The 17,258-nt window shown below is 38.2% G+C and overlaps 1 protein-coding gene across 1 annotated transcript in view; it reads right to left on the minus strand.

The window, feature by feature from the left end:
- CLIC5 (chloride intracellular channel 5) overlaps positions 1-17,258 on the minus strand; it is a 161,415-nt gene that overhangs the window by 106,622 nt on the left and 37,535 nt on the right. The window lies entirely within an intron of this gene.

A 17,258-nucleotide genomic window follows, 5' to 3' on the forward strand; every position in this document is an offset into this window, starting at 1 on the left:
GAGCAGAGGAGTGGTCAGGGGCCTGGGGATGGCCTGTGTACACCTATAGCAGGCCGTGTGACAGGCAGACCCTCCTCCCAGTACAGCGGGCATGGTGCAGAGGAAACATCTACTGACTGCCCGGACTCCAAACTCTCACTCTCCGCTGCCAATACAAAGAGCTACAAAATTGCTAATGACATAAATATATAGCAGAGTTGTAAATTACCTAAATATTAGCAAAATTAAAAATACTAAAAATATTTGCAGAATGGTAAATTCTACGTACAATCATTTTATATCATGTCAATTATAAAAACCATTGTAAATGACATGAATGTTCGCAGAATTTTTAAATGATAGAAATATTTACAAATTTATAAATAACAGACATTTTGAAGTTGTATGTTCTGCAGCAGCTGAGGTGTATATTATGATGTTCTGCAGCAGCTGAGGTGTATATTATGATGTTCTGCAGCAGCTGAGGTGTATATTATGATGTTCTGCAGCAGCTGAGGTGTATATTATGATGTTCTGCAGCAGCTGAGATGTATATTATGATGTTCTGCAGCAGCTGAGGTGTATATTATGATGTTCTGCAGCAGCTGATGTGTATATTATGATGTTCTGCAGCAGCTGAGGTGTATATTATGATGTTCTGCAGCAGCTGAGGTGTATATTATGATGTTCTGCAGCAGCTGAGGTGTATATTATGATGTTCTGCAGCAGCTGAGGTGTATATTATGATGTTCTGCAGCAGCTGAGGTGTATATTATGATGTTCTGCTGCAGCTGAGATGTATATTATGATGTTCTGCTGCAGCTGAGATGTATATTATGATGTTCTGCTGCAGCTGAGATGTATATTATGATGTTCTGCAGCAGCTGAGATGTATATTATGATGTTCTGCAGCAGCTGAGGTGTATATTATGATGTTCTGCAGCAGCTGAGGTGTATATTATGATGTTCTGCAGCAGCTGAGATGTATATTATGATGTTCTGCAGCAGCTGAGGTGTATATTATGATGTTCTGCTGCAGCTGAGATGTATATTATGATGTTCTGCTGCAGCTGAGATGTATATTATGATGTTCTGCTGCAGCTGAGATGTATATTATGATGTTCTGCTGCAGCTGAGGTGTATATTATGATGTTCTGCAGCAGCTGAGATGTATATTATGATGTTCTGCAGCAGCTGAGGTGTATATTATGATGTTCTGCAGCAGCTGAGATGTATATTATGATGTTCTGCTGCAGCTGAGGTGTATATTATGATGTTCTGCAGCAGCTGAGATGTGTATGATGATGTTCTGCATCAGCTGAGGTGTATATTATGATGTTCTGCAGCAGCTGAGGTGTATATTATGATGTTCTGCAGCAGCTGAGGTGTATATTATGATGTTCTGCAGCAGCTGAGGTGTATATTATGATGTTCTGCAGCAGCTGAGATGTATATTATGATGTTCTGCAGCAGCTGAGGTGTATATCATGATGTTCTGCAGCAGCTGAGATGTATATTATGATGTTCTGCTGCAGCTGAGGTGTATATTATGATGTTCTGCAGCAGCTGAGATGTGTATGATGATGTTCTGCATCAGCTGAGGTGTATATTATGATGTTCTGCAGCAGCTGAGGTGTATATTATGATGTTCTGCTGCAGCTGAGGTGTATATTATGATGTTCTGCAGCAGCTGAGGTGTATATTATGATGTTCTGCAGCAGCTGAGGTGTATATTATGATGTTCTGCAGCAGCTGAGGTGTATATTATGATGTTCTGCTGCAGCTGAGATGTATATTATGATGTTCTGCTGCAGCTGAGGTGTATATTATGATGTTCTGCAGCAGCTGAGGTGTATATTATGATGTTCTGCAGCAGCTGAGATGTATATTATGATGTTCTGCAGCAGCTGAGGTGTATATTATGATGTTCTGCTGCAGCTGAGATGTATATTATGATGTTCTGCTGCAGCTGAGGTGTATATTATGATGTTCTGCAGCAGCTGAGATGTATATTGTGATATTCTGCAGCAGCTGACGTGTATATTATTATGTTCTGCAGCAGCTGACGTGTATATTATGAGGTTCCGCAGCAGCTGAGGTGTGTATTAAGATGTTCTGCAGCAGCTGAGTGTATTAGGAAGTTCTGCAGCAGCTAAGGTGTATATTATGATGTTCTGCAGCAGCTCAGGTGTATATTATGATGTTCTGCAGCAGCTGAGATGTATATTGTGATATTCTGCAGCAGCTGACGTGTAAATTATGATATTCTGCAGCAGCTGAGGTGTATATTATGAGGTTTTGCAGCAGTTGAGGTGTGTATTAAGATGTTCTGCAGCAGCTGAGTGTATTAGGAAGCTCTGCATCAGCTAAGGTGTATTATGATGTTCTGTAGCAACTGAGGTGTGTATTAGGATGTTCTGAAGCAGCTGAGGTGTATATTAGGATGTTCTGCAGCAGCTATGGTGTGTGTTATTCTGTTCAGCAGCTGAGGTGTGTATCATGAAGTTCTGCAGGAGATGTAGTGTGTATTATGATGTTCTGCAGCACCTAAGGTGTATAAGGATGTTCTGCAGCAGCTGAGGTGTGTTATGATGTTCTGCAGCAGCTGAGGTGTGTTATGATGTTCTGCAGCACCTAAGGTGTATAAGGATGTTCTGCAGCAGCTGAGGTGTGTTATGATGTTCTGCAGCAGCTGAGCACTACATGTCGGACAATCGGTGGTTGGCACAGGGGACGATTCTTCCTATAATAGTGATCAGTAACTTACAGCTTCTGTAGCGCCGCTCATCTCTGTATAATCATCAGGTTCTGACATCATAATGTGATGTTTATACACATACAGATGTAGCCAACTTGCTGCCGCGTGATATCACACAACAAAAACAATGAAAAGTCATTGAAAAAGTCAAGATAAGAGATCTAGTCACTGTTTATTTAATGCGTTAAAAGTCAAGATAAAGACGGCTACATCTGTATAATTTACAGACATGTCAGTGGTATGTGTATTTTATAAATATATTGCCAATTGTGAAATGAAAGAAATTACACAGACACAACCAGTGGCGTAGCTACGTATATGGGTCGCAACTGTCCGGGCCCCTAAACCTGGGGGCCCACAGGGCCCCCATTGCCACACAGCACTGACCCCGCCTCCAACTGAATCTGTGTCCGCAGGACGCAGATTCAGTTGGGTTATATGCTGGAGCCTTGCTCCAGCATTCACTGTGCCCCAAGCGGCTCGGCGCAGGCAGGCGCGATCCAGTGATGTCATGACGCCTATCAGCGCCGAGTCACTCACTGCACAGTGCAGAGGAGGAGAAGGATCTCCTCCACCCGTTGTGGGAACGGGGATAGGTAAGTAATTATGTTATTATTTTTCTGTTAGGTACATACATATGGAGGCATTATATTGGGTATGGGAGGGGGTGCTCATATGGTAGCTGCTAAGGGGGCATTCTACTGTATGGGGCAGCTATGGAGGGCAACTATGGGGCATTATACTGTATGGGGCAGCTATGGGGGGCAATATACTGTATGGGGCATTACAGTGTATGGGCCAGCTATGGGGGGCATTATGCTGTATGTGGCAGCTATGGGTGGCAATATATGGTGGGGGCAGCTATAGGGGCATTATACTGTGGGGGCAGCTATGGGGGCATTATACTGTGGGAGGGCATCTATGGGGGCATTATACTGTCTGGGGGCAGCTATTGAGAGCATTACACTGTGGTGGTCAGCTATGGGGGGCATAATACTGTGTGGGGAACATCTATGGGGGCATTATACTGTGTGGGGGACAGCTGTGGGGGAATTATACTGTGTGGTGACATTATATTGTGGGGGCATCTATGTGGGCATTATACAGTGGGGGCATTCATGGAATCTGTCGGGCAAGGCAGCTGGGCATAGGCATGCACAGAAGTCTGGTGGTGTTGGGAAGGGGTAGGGGGGCCCAAGCTGAATTCTTGCACCTTGAGCCTTTAGCTACGCCCCTGGACACAACCTTTAGCACTGAGACATTGTACGGTTATAAGTAACACACCTGACGGCAGAGGGAGACATGAAATATTTAAAGGCAGCGGCTCATTTTCTTGGTTGCTTTTGCTTTGTAGAGTATTGTACATAGTATCCTTAGGAATTTTTACTAACGTGTCATTTTCTTCTTATGAAGAAATGCAATTTCAGTTACAGTCAGTCATTTTCTAACCTGTGGCAATGGTGTCTGTACTGTGGATTAATGATTGACTTTGAGGTAGACTTCTGTATAATAAGGTCTAAGGCCTCATTCACACGACCGTAGCCATGTGCACGGCCGTGATATTTGGGTCGGCCAGCCGCGGAGTGACACCTGCAAATCGCGGGCCGTGTACATGGCCGCGTCCATTATTTTCTATGAGCCTGGGCCATGCACGGACCGTGGAAACCACGATTGTGTGCATGGGCCCATAGAAATGAATGGGGCCGCAATTCTCCATCGGATTTTCAGGGGAAATGCGGCCGCAAAAGCACGTTCGTGTGCATGGGGCCTAATACTGTATCAATAAAGTAAACTTCTTTTAATCCTACAACAATAGGTAATGTACATGTGAATATTCTATATTATTAGACAGTCATAGAAAAGTAAAGAAATCTTAAAGGACGAGTGTCACGTAAATTTTTTTTTTAGATCAATTTGCTTTTAGTGTTTTATTAAAAAATGCTTTATTTATGTGTGTGTTTGTGTTTTACTTTTTTTTATTTTTTCACTTTTTCTTGTCTATGGGGGCTGCCATTTTTTTTTCCATCTCTGTATGTGTCGATTAACGACACATACAGACATGGAATACGGCACATACAGCCCCATAGTGAATGCGAACGGGGCCCGTTCCATCCACTATGGTGTACGCCGTCTGTGTGGAAACGGCGCATGTGCCGCTCCCACACAGTCCAAATTGAAGGTCTTCGGCCGAGCGACGTCCGGCGCCATTCTCTTGTGGACCGGAAGCCGCGGCCAGACAGTAAGATTACTACTTCCGGTCACAGCTTCCGGACTGTGTTCTGAAGCAAGCACGAGGAGCGGAGGGAGAAGACGGAGCGGACGGACCGGAGGGAGCGGCGGCGGCAGGAGCAGGTAAGTTAGGTCTGTGTATGTACGTGTTTTACTGTGTGATTAGCACTGTATGTAAACCTACTACACTGTGTGTTAGCTCAAAAAATGGCGGCACACAGCATAGGAGGTTTGACCGTTCAATCCCCTCCTTTCTCCTGGCACTAGCCAGGACAAAGGAGGGGGGATTCTGTGAGCTCAATAGAGCCAGTGTGTATTCTCAAATTTTGCAGCATAAAGCAATGTGGTTGCTTTACCACATGCCAATGCTGCAATTTTGGGAATTGCTCCATCTAGTGACCAGCACTGGGAAATGTTATAAATTAGAATCTGATTTATAATATTTCCTGACTCATGAAAAAATTAAAAAAATTAGAACAATGTTTAATCATTTATACACTAACTGTTTAACTTAAAAAAAAAAAAATTTCTAGCGACACATTCCCTTTAGAGGGAAAGAGGACAAAGCAATATAAATTACTGACATACAATATAATCTTACTTTGAAGTACATATGCCTTTTTAGGGTGTGTAAAAGAAAGTAGCTCACTCAGGAACCTCCTTTATTAGCCAGAGTTCATAGTATAAAAAGCAGCTTTCACTCAGGAGGACTCAACACAGCCATGTATTATATACAAGATATTGAAGTACTACATTTCTCCTATATACAAGAATATAACTACTATAATACTGCCCGCTATTATAAACAGATGTCTCACAGGGACAGGTAGCTGGTTGGGTACAACCCACATTGGTATAAAATACCCCCACAGTGTCATGAGATAGCAAACTCACTGATAGCATAGCATATATATGAGAAAGAAAGAGTCATAAGCTATATATAAAGTACAAAAGACAATTTTTATTAAATATAGTTTACATGAATAATTTAATAAAAAACATGGCAAGGTTTCTAAAAAGAAGAAGTATGCCTGTGGGTCACATTTGGAAAGTATACGACCATGGGTACATTAGTATAGTAGACAACGGATGACACAGGAGCATACAGGTATATATTGCTCAAATGCACAGTTAGCAATTTAACCAGCACTACTGATATTCAGGGGAACGAGAACAGCATAAAGTTTATGTCAAAAGTGAATGTGCCGTACAAGGAGATCCCCAATAATGGTACAAAGTGCCATCCAATCTAAAGAGTCCAAGGACTTATTGTAATAACTGCACTCTGTGTGCAAAGTATACATAATACGTACGGCTACTATTCCGGAATCACCGGATAGAGCCAGGAAGCGTACACTCACCCATGGTTGAAAGAAAATGAAGTCGTGATCCACAGACAGTGAAAGGCCACCCCAACGCGCGTTTCGCTGTATCAGCTTCCTCAGGGGGTCTCAATAATACTGCCCGCTATGTACAAGAATATAACTACTATAATACTGCTCCTATATACAAGAATATAACTACTGTAATACTGCTCCCGATATACAAGAATATAACTACTATAATACTGCTCCTATATACAAGAATATAACTACTATAATACTGCTCCCTATGTACAAGACTTTAACTACTATAATACTGCCCCCTATATGCAAGAATATAACTACTATAATACTGCTCCCGATATACAAGAATATAACTACTATAATACTGCTCCTATATACAAGAATATAACTACTATAATACTGTCCCATATATACAAGAATATAACTTCTATAATACTGCTCCTATATACAAGAATATAACTACTATAATACTGCCCCTATATACAAAAATATAACTACTATAATACTGAGCCTGTGTACAAGAATATAACTACTATAATACTGCCCCTATATACAATAATATAACTACTATAATACTGCCCCCTATATACAAGAATATAACTGCTATAATACTGCCCCCCTATGTACAAGAATATAACTACTATAATACTGCTCCTATATACAAGAATATAACTACTATAATACTGTTCCCTATATACAAGAATATAACTGCTATAATACTGCCCCCCTATGTACAAGAATATAACTACTATAATACTGCTCCTATATACAAGAATATAACTACTATAATACTGAGCCCTGTGTACAAGAATATAACTACTATAATGCTGCCCCTATATAAAAGAATATAACTACTATAATACTGCTCCTATATACAAGAATATAACTACTATAATACGTCCCCTATATACAAGAATATAACTACTATAATACTGCCCTCTATGTACAAGAATATAACTACTATAATACTGCCCCCTATATACAAGAATATAACTACTATAATACTGCTCCTATATATACAAGAATATAACTACTATAATACTGCCCTCTATGTACAAGAATATAACTACTATAATACTGCCCCTATATACAAGAATATAACTACTATAATACTGCCCCCTATATACAAGAATATAGCTACTATAATACTGCCCCCTATATACAAGAATATAACTACTATAATACTGCCCCCTATATACAAGAATATAACTACTGTAATATTGCCTCCTATATACAAGAATATAACTACTATAATACTGCCCCTATATACAAGAATATAACTACTATAATACTGCCCCTATATACAAGAATATAACTACTATAATACTGCTCCTATATACAAGAATATAACTACTATAATACTGCCTCCTATATACAAGAATATAACTACTATAATACTGCTCCTATGTATAAGAATATAACTACTATAATACTACTCCCTATATACAAGAATATAACTACTATAATGCTGCTCCTATATACAAGAATATAACTACTATAATACGTCCCCTATATACAAGAATATAACTACTATAATACTGCCCCCTATATACAAGAATATAACTACTATAATACTGCCCCCTATATACAAGAATATAACTACTATAATATTGCCTCCTATATACAAGAATATAACTACTATAATACTACCTTTATATACAAGAATATAACTACTATAATACTGCCCCTATATACAAGAATATAACTACTATAATACTGCCCCCTATATACAAGAATATAACTACTATAATACTGCCCCTATATACAAGAATATAACTACTATAATACTGCCCCTATATACAAGAATATAACTACTATAATACTGCTCCTATATACAAGAATATAACTACTATAATACTGCCTCCTATATACAAGAATATAACTACTATAATACTGCTCCTATGTATAAGAATATAACTACTATAATACTACTCCCTATATACAAGAATATAACTACTATAATGCTGCTCCTATATACAAGAATATAACTACTATAATACGTCCCCTATATACAAGAATATAACTACTATAATACTGCCCCCTATATACAAGAATATAACTACTATAATACTGCCCCCTATATACAAGAATATAACTACTATAATATTGCCTCCTATATACAAGAATATAACTACTATAATACTACCTTTATATACAAGAATATAACTACTATAATACTGCCCCTATATACAAGAATATAACTACTATAATACTGCCCCCTATATACAAGAATATAACTACTATAATACTGCCCCCTATATACAAGAACATAACTACTATAATACTGCTCCTATGTACAAGAATATAACTACTATAATACTGCACCTATATGCAAGAATATAACTACTATAATACTGCCTCCTATATACAAGAATATAACTACTATAATTATCTTTTTTATTTGAAAACTTGCAACAAAATAATACAATACCTTTGCAATACACTCATAACAGATAAAGAAAATAAACGTATGTCTCTTAATAACATCACAATCATTAAACAAACCATAATATATGAATATTGCTCCAGTATAGATTGTGTTTCAACTATTTTTCATGATATTATTTTAGACAGTATTACAGGAGAGTTCTTCTTTATTGGTGAGCGGGCAGCATCGCGCACACCACAGAGGGTACACGGTCACCACATTTATGACATATAGTGAACCTCTATGATATAAACGGAGTTCAGGCTAGAAGTCTCTATACCTCAGCTGAGAGTTTCACTGTCCCACTAGATGTGGTGACTGCAGGGACACAGCAGGGACATTACTCTGTAGATAAGTCTCTTGTATAAAGAGGACATTGGTTTTGTCGTCAGACAGACGCTGGAATATCGCCTGCCACTATTCTTCACACTGTTCATATTAATAGAGGTGATTTTCAGCCTCATCTTGGTTACATGTCTTTCCTACTTTTTTTTCCTTCTTCCACTGCTATGTCCTGTAACACCCCATCTTTTTTGTGGACATTGGGGGGTCAGCATCTTCATCCTGAGGTTCGTTGTCTGGGATGTGTGAGGAGACTTGCTCCATCTCTGCTTCTTCTTCCTGGTCATCTTCCCCCAGCACACAGTAACGTCCCCCAGTTATCGCCAGCACTGGAGACTCCGGTGATTTCTTTGCAGCAGTTATTTTTTTCCTAGAAGAATCATCTGTTTTACTTCTCCTTTTAACCGTCTGAAATCCCTCCTCATCGATACTGGTTGCTGCGGCTGGATCAGCTGGTTTTTTACTGGCCGCTTCAGCTAGATCAGCTGGTTTTTTACTGGCCGCTGCGGCTGGATCAGCTGGTTCCTTACTGGTCACTGCGGCTGGATCAGCTGGTTCCTTACCGGTGTTGGGCAGATGTTTAGATGTTTTGGTGACAGAGTGACTGGATATTTTACTTTTAGCATGACCTCTATTTTCAGTGGCTGGTGACACTTGTGCAGCATCCACAGATGGGACATTCGTCTCTGGAGCAGGGTCTCTGGTACTTCGGCTTACATCATCGCTGGGACTTCCAGGTTCTGGGGTTGTATCTACACATATGGAGACTTCCTCCTGCTCTTCCTCCAAGGCTTCTTTAAAGGTCTCCTCTTTATTATGTTCTGCATGTGGACACTCCCGGAATGTATGTCCAGGTCCTAAGCACAGGTTACAGATGACAGGTCCTGTACAATCGTCCTTCACATGCCCAGACTGACCACATAGTGAGCACTTAATACGGGAACAGTTTAATGGCAGGTGACAGCCCCCACATCTATGGCACCGTCTCGGTTGACCAGGGTAGTAACATATGCCTCTCTCCGAGCCCAGGTAGAATGAGTGCGGCAGATGTCTGGTCACTCCATTCTCCTGAACCAGCTGGATCTTGACAGAATATCCTCCATTCCAGATCTCCTCCTCATCATAGATCTATGTTGGCAGTCTCTTCACCTCACAATATCTGCTCAACCAGTGCTGCAAATCTGCCAGAGCCACCACCTCAGACTGGAACAGGACGGTGGCGGTGACTACCTGGGGTTTAGTCAGCTGGATGACATGTAGATGCTCCCACATCGCGTGCTCCTTTGTATCATTATAAATACTCCAGAACAAGTCTAGACTATATTGCAGCTTGAAACTGATGTCATAATTCCTGCTGGAGGGAACGTGGATCAGAGCGAACACCTCAGAAGCTTTAAACTTCATAAACTCCTTCAACAAAACTTTCCCAATGTAGAGTCTGGAGGGGAGGTTTTCCTCTGGTCCTGAGTACCCGATTCTGACCGCGTTCCTCCTCTGAGGTGTGGGGTTAGTCGGCCTTGTGACGCTGGAGAACAGTCTCCTGTACTGAGGTCTGTCAGCAGGTGGGTCAGGACTGGACCTCTCCTCAGCTGATTGTACTGCAGATCCTCCTGTGTCTGCTCCTTATCGCTGTGTGACCTGCACTCCATTCACTGACACTGCGGACGGCTGAACCTCCAGAACAGGGTCTGCAATGTCCGCCTCAGCCTGTGCCGCTGGTTCATCAGATATCAGACTGTCAATCACAGCGCTGAGCGAGGTCTCACTTATAATATCAGGACATGAGGCACTTTCTTGCTCTCTCCCAGGAGTGCCACTCGCATTCACTTCATCAGTACTGCACATAGTCTACTGCAGTTAACCCCTCGTCAGCTGGCACACATTTCTCTGCAGCTTTAGCAGCATTTTTGTTGACTGATTGCACAGACCCCACACATGATGAGAGATGTGATCCTCCAGCCACTGCACACTCATATCTTCCAGGATTTCCCTGTGCCACAATATTATACACAGTCTTATAGTCAGTGTCTTTTTTTGCAATGATATTTTTTCTCTTCACAGTTTGGGCTCTGGTCTCCCTTTTGTTCTCAATTGCCCAGTTCTTTATTTTGGGTACTGTGCATGATTCTTTCTGCAATCTCTCCTTCAATATCACCAGCTCACGTGTACAAACATCCAGACACTCACATTTCATCAGCTTTGCCTTTGGATCAGTCTCTTGGTTAATTTCAGTTCCCAATTTGCGAACTTGCATTTCCATTTTAAAGATATTTTTCTTTGTCATTTTTGTGCAGAATTCACCAAGATCATGAGATTCAGTTGACTCACCAGCCACAATTTCCAGATCATCACCTCCACCATCTCCATGCTGCAGGCCAAACTCCAGACTCTGGGCTTTCCCAGGATCATCAGCCCAGGACACCTCCCCTCCACCTGGGTCAGGAGCCATGCATAGTCCTAACAGGGAGCTCACAAGCACACGTCTATCCTCTCCTATGGACAAGAATAGAACTACTATAATACTGCCCCCTATATACAAGAATATAACTACTATAATACTGCCTCCTATATACACGATTATAACTACTATATTACTGCTCCCTATATACAAGAATATAACTACTATAATACTGCCCCTATATACAAGAATATAACTACTATAATACTGCCCCTATATACAAGAATATAACTACTATAATACTGCCCCCTATATACAAGAATATAACTACTATAATAGTGCTCCTATGTACAAGAATATAACTACTATAATACTGCTCCTATATACAAGAATATAACTACTATAATACTGCTCCTATATACAAGAATATAACTACTATAATACTGCCCCTATATACAAGAATATAACTACTATAATACTGCCCCCTATATAGAAGAATATAACTACTATAATAGTGCTCCTATGTACAAGAATATAACTACTATAATACTGCTCCTATATACAAGAATATAACTACTATAATACTGCCCCCTATATACAAGAATATAACTACTATAATACTGCTCCTATATACAAGAATATAACTATTATAATACTACCCCCTATATACAAGAATATAACTACTATAATACTGTCCCTATATACAGAATATAACTACTATAATACTGCCCCTATATACAAGAATATAACTACTATAATACTGCCCCCTATATACAAGAATATAACTACTATAATACTGCCCCCTATATACAAGAATATAACTACTATAATAGTGCTCCTATGTACAAGAATATAACTACTATAATGCTGCTCCTATATACAAGAATATAACTACTATAATACTGCTCCCTATATACAAGAATATAACTACTATAATACTGCCCCTATATACAAGAATATAACTACTATAATACTGCCCCTATATACAAGAATATAACTACTATAATACTGCCCCCTATATACAAGAATATAACTACTATAATAGTGCTCCTATGTACAAGAATATAACTAATAAAATACTGCTCCTTTATACAAGAATATAACTACTATAATACTGCTCCTATATACAAGAATATAACTACTATAATACTGCCCCTATATACAAGAATATAACTACTATAATACTGCCCCCTATATAGAAGAATATAACTACTATAATAGTGCTCCTATGTACAAGAATATAACTACTATAATACTGCTCCTATATACAAGAATATAACTACTATAATACTGCCCCCTATATACAAGAATATAACTACTATAATACTGCTCCTATATACAAGAATATAACTATTATAATACTACCCCCTATATACAAGAATATAACTACTATAATACTGCCCCTATATACAAGAATATAACTACTATAATACTGCCCCTATATACAAGAATATAACTACTATAATTTTGCCCCCTATATACAAGAATATAACTACTATAATACTGCCCCCTATATACAAGAATATAACTACTATAATAGTGCTCCTATGTACAAGAATATAACTACTATAATGCTGCTCCTATATACAAGAATATAACTACTATAATACTGCTCCCTATATACAAGAATATAACTACTATAATACTGCCCCTATATACAAGAATATAACTACTATAATACTGCCCCCTATATACAAGAATATAACTACTATAATAGTGCTCCTATGTACAAGAATATAACTACTATAATACTGCTCCTATATACAAGAATATAACTACTATAATACTGCCCCTATATACAATAATATAACTACTATAATACTGTTCCTATATACAAGAATATAACTACTATAATACTGCCCCTATATACAAGAATATAACTACTATAATACTGCCCCTATATACAAGAATATAACTACTATAACACTGCCCCCTATATACAAGAATATAACTACTATAATACTGCTCTTATATACAAGAATATAACTACTATAATACAGCCCCCTATATACAATAATATAACTACTATAATACTGCTCCCATATACAAGAATATATCTACTATAATACTGCTCCTATATACAAGAATATAACTACTATAATACTACCCCCTATGTATATGAATTTAACTAGTAAGGCCATTTTTTACACAAAACATTCTTCAATCCCATTGAATGTCACCAAACCTGATCGACATCTTAGGCCCTGCATTATACAGTGTATCTTTAAGAAAAACATTTAGACATATCCAAAAAGAATTCCAACCAACAGAACGGATCTCATTAGTCAGAAATAATTAAGTTAATACTATAGACCAAAAGTGTGTAATATCTGGAAAATGGGGCTACATGAGGCTCAAGATTTTCATTTTAAGAAACTTTGTAATTCACAGTGTTTAGACATCTTAAACCTTTGTCGTTTTTTCATAGAAGTTCAGGTTTCTCAGACCCAGGATATAAAATCTGCAGCTCTTCTTCCCTCAATAAACTTTCCGACAAGACTTTGTCATTCTTGTGTTATTTTCCTATCTGCACTGACTGGGAGTGCACTAGAGAAGAAGCTGGATGAGACAAGAGCTGCTAAAGGGGTTGTCTGGTTTAGAAAACCAATTTGGGGATTCTGAGTTAATAACGGCGGTTCCCCATTCAGGTCAACTATTAGCCAGAATGAAGAGTGGCTACAGATGTAGCCATCTTTATCTTGACTTTTAATGCATTGAATACACAGTGGCAAGAAACTTTAACTTGACTTTTGCAATGACCTTTCAATGGCTTTTGTTGTATGATGTCACACTGCTGCTTGGCTACTTCTGTACATAGCGCATCTTTCGTACTGGAGGACTCGGCACGTTCATAAATTATACTGTCAAGACTTAAACAATGGTGTAAGTACAGTCACCAAAACAGCTCTAGTAATGCTGTTTGGGGCCAGAAAATAATGCATGCTCCAAGAAAGAGTAGGTTCAAAGGTGTAATGGGGTCTTGGAATAGCAGAGATATGAGTCCTTTGGGCACTGCTGAATAGCATTAGTATATACAGCATACCCACTGATGAACACATGTAGGGGTTCCACCTGCTAAGTGAGTGTTCAGGTCATGGATATATAGTATATAGATATTATATGTACAGTATGAAGCAGGCATGGTTTTAGTGGGTGGCCCAGGTTCTCCATTTCACAGGGTGACTGTTTTATGGATATTGTATGCTGGTATTATTTGGGTACTGTATTATGGAGATTGTATGGTGGTATTATTTGGGTACCGTATTATGGATATTGTATGTGGTATTATTTGGGTACTATATTATGGATATTGTATTGTGGTATTATTTGGGTACTGTATTATGGATATTGTATGGTGGTATTATTTGGGTACTATATTATGGATATTGTATTGTGGTATTATTTGGGTACTGTATTATGGATATTGTATGGTGGTATTATTTGGGTACTATATTATGGATATTGTATTGTGGTATTATTTGGGTACTGTATTATGGATATTGTATGGTGGTATTATTTGGGTACTATATTATGGATATTGTATTGTGGTATTATTTGGGTACTGTATTATGGATATTGTATGGTGGTATTATTGGGGTACTGTATTATGGATATTGTATGGTGGTATTATTTGGTTACCGTATTATGGATATTGTATGCTGGTATTATTTGGGTACTGTATTATGGATATTGTATGCTGGTATTATTTGGGTACTGTATTATGGATATTGTATGGTGGTATTATTTGGGTACTGTATTATGGATATTGTATGGTGGTATTATTTGGGTACAGTATTATGGAAATTGTATGGTGGTATTATTGGGGTACTGTATTATTGATATTGTATGGTGGTATTATTTGGTTACTGTATTATGGATATTGTATGGCGGTATTATTTGGGTACAGTATTATGGATATTGTATGGTGGTATTATGTGGGTACTGTATCATGGATATTGTATGGTGGTATTATTTGGTTACCGTATTATGGATATTGTATGGTGGTATTATTTGGGTACTGTTTTATGTATATTGTATGGTGGTATTATTTGGGTACCGTATTATGGATATTGTATTCTGGTATTATTTGGGTACTGTATCATGGATATTGTATGGTGGTATTATTTGGTTACCGTATTATGGATATTGTATGGTGGCATTATTTGGGTACTGTATTATGGAAATTGTATGGTGGTATTATTTGGGTACTATATTATGGATATTGTATGGTGGTATTATTTGGGTACTGTGTCCTGGAAATTGTATGGTGGTATTATTTGGGTACTGTATTGTGATATTGTATGGTGGTATTATTTGGCTACTGTATTATAGATATTGTATGGTGGTATTATTTGGCTACTGTATTATGGATATTGTATGGCGGTGTTATTTGGGTACTGTATTATGGAAATTGTATGGTGGTATTATTTGGGTACTGTATTATGGATATTGTATGGTGGTATTATTTGGGTACCGTATTATGGATATTGTATGCTGGTATTATTTGGGTACTGTATTATGGATATTGTATGATGGTATTATTTGGGTACCGTATTATGGATATTGTATGCTGGTATTATTTGGGTACTGTATTATAGATATTGTATGGTGGTATTATTTGGCTACTGTATTATGGATATTGTATGGCGGTGTTATTTGGGTACTGTATTATGGATATTGTATGCTGGTATTATTTGGGTACTGTATTATGGATATTGTATGGTTGTATTATTTGGTTACCGTATTATGGATATTGTATGCTGGTATTATTTGGGTACTGTATTATGGATATTGTATGGTGGTATTATTTGGGTACTATATTATGGATATTGTATGGTGGTATTATTTGGGTACAGTATTATGGAAATTGTATGGTGGTATTATTGGGGTACTGTATTATTGATATTGTATGGTGGTATTATTTGGTTACTGTATTATGGATATTGTATGGCAGTGTTATTTGGGTACTGTGTTATGGATATTGTATGGTGGTATTATTTAGGTACTGAGTATTGTTTGGATACTATAAGTAAGTATCATTGTATGGTATTGTTAAGGCATAAATATTTGTTTAAAAAGCACAAATGTATCTGTGCGGTGTCCCATTTGCTTCTTCTCTGTTGTTGCTAAGCACTCCGTGTATCCGGTAAAATACACATATCCTGTAGGACATAAAGATTATCCCTATATTATAGACTTCCTCTGCATTGTAAACATTGTGACCAAGAAAATATGTTTTTTATTACTGTAGGAAAGTGACCCTTGAGCTCAATATATATACTAAACACACAGTATATATATACATTTGTATTTATATACATTTATAATGCAATAAAAAAAAAAACAGCTAAGTGTAAAAAGCTTCAATAAACTACAATGTTTCCTTCAAATAGTTAAGAGCAAAAAGTGCAAAGTAATTCTGCCCAAGATTGGAGTTTTTATTTAGATTAAAATTTTGATTGTGAATTTCACTGGATTTGTTGGGAGGAAGAAAATCCCTTATGCCTTATTCACACGACAGAGTCCCGCCCGAGCCCGAGTGTCGGCCGATAAAATCGTCCGTTTTTCCCGGTTTGTATTAAGTTTTGCATCCGTTCCGGGCCGGGCAGATCTGGACAGTGATATCAGGGGCAACTCCTGAAGGGGAATCCCCATGTGGCCATGTGGCCGGTGATTCCACTTCAGGAAAAGCCCCTGTCGTCTGTGTCCATTTATGGACACTGAACGTTACTGGCTTCGCCTGGTGTGGAATCCCCGGTCACAGAGTGTTCGGGGATT

Source organism: Rhinoderma darwinii, chromosome 4 (assembly GCF_050947455.1).
Source record: "Rhinoderma darwinii isolate aRhiDar2 chromosome 4, aRhiDar2.hap1, whole genome shotgun sequence".
Lineage (NCBI taxonomy): Eukaryota > Metazoa > Chordata > Amphibia > Anura > Rhinodermatidae > Rhinoderma > Rhinoderma darwinii.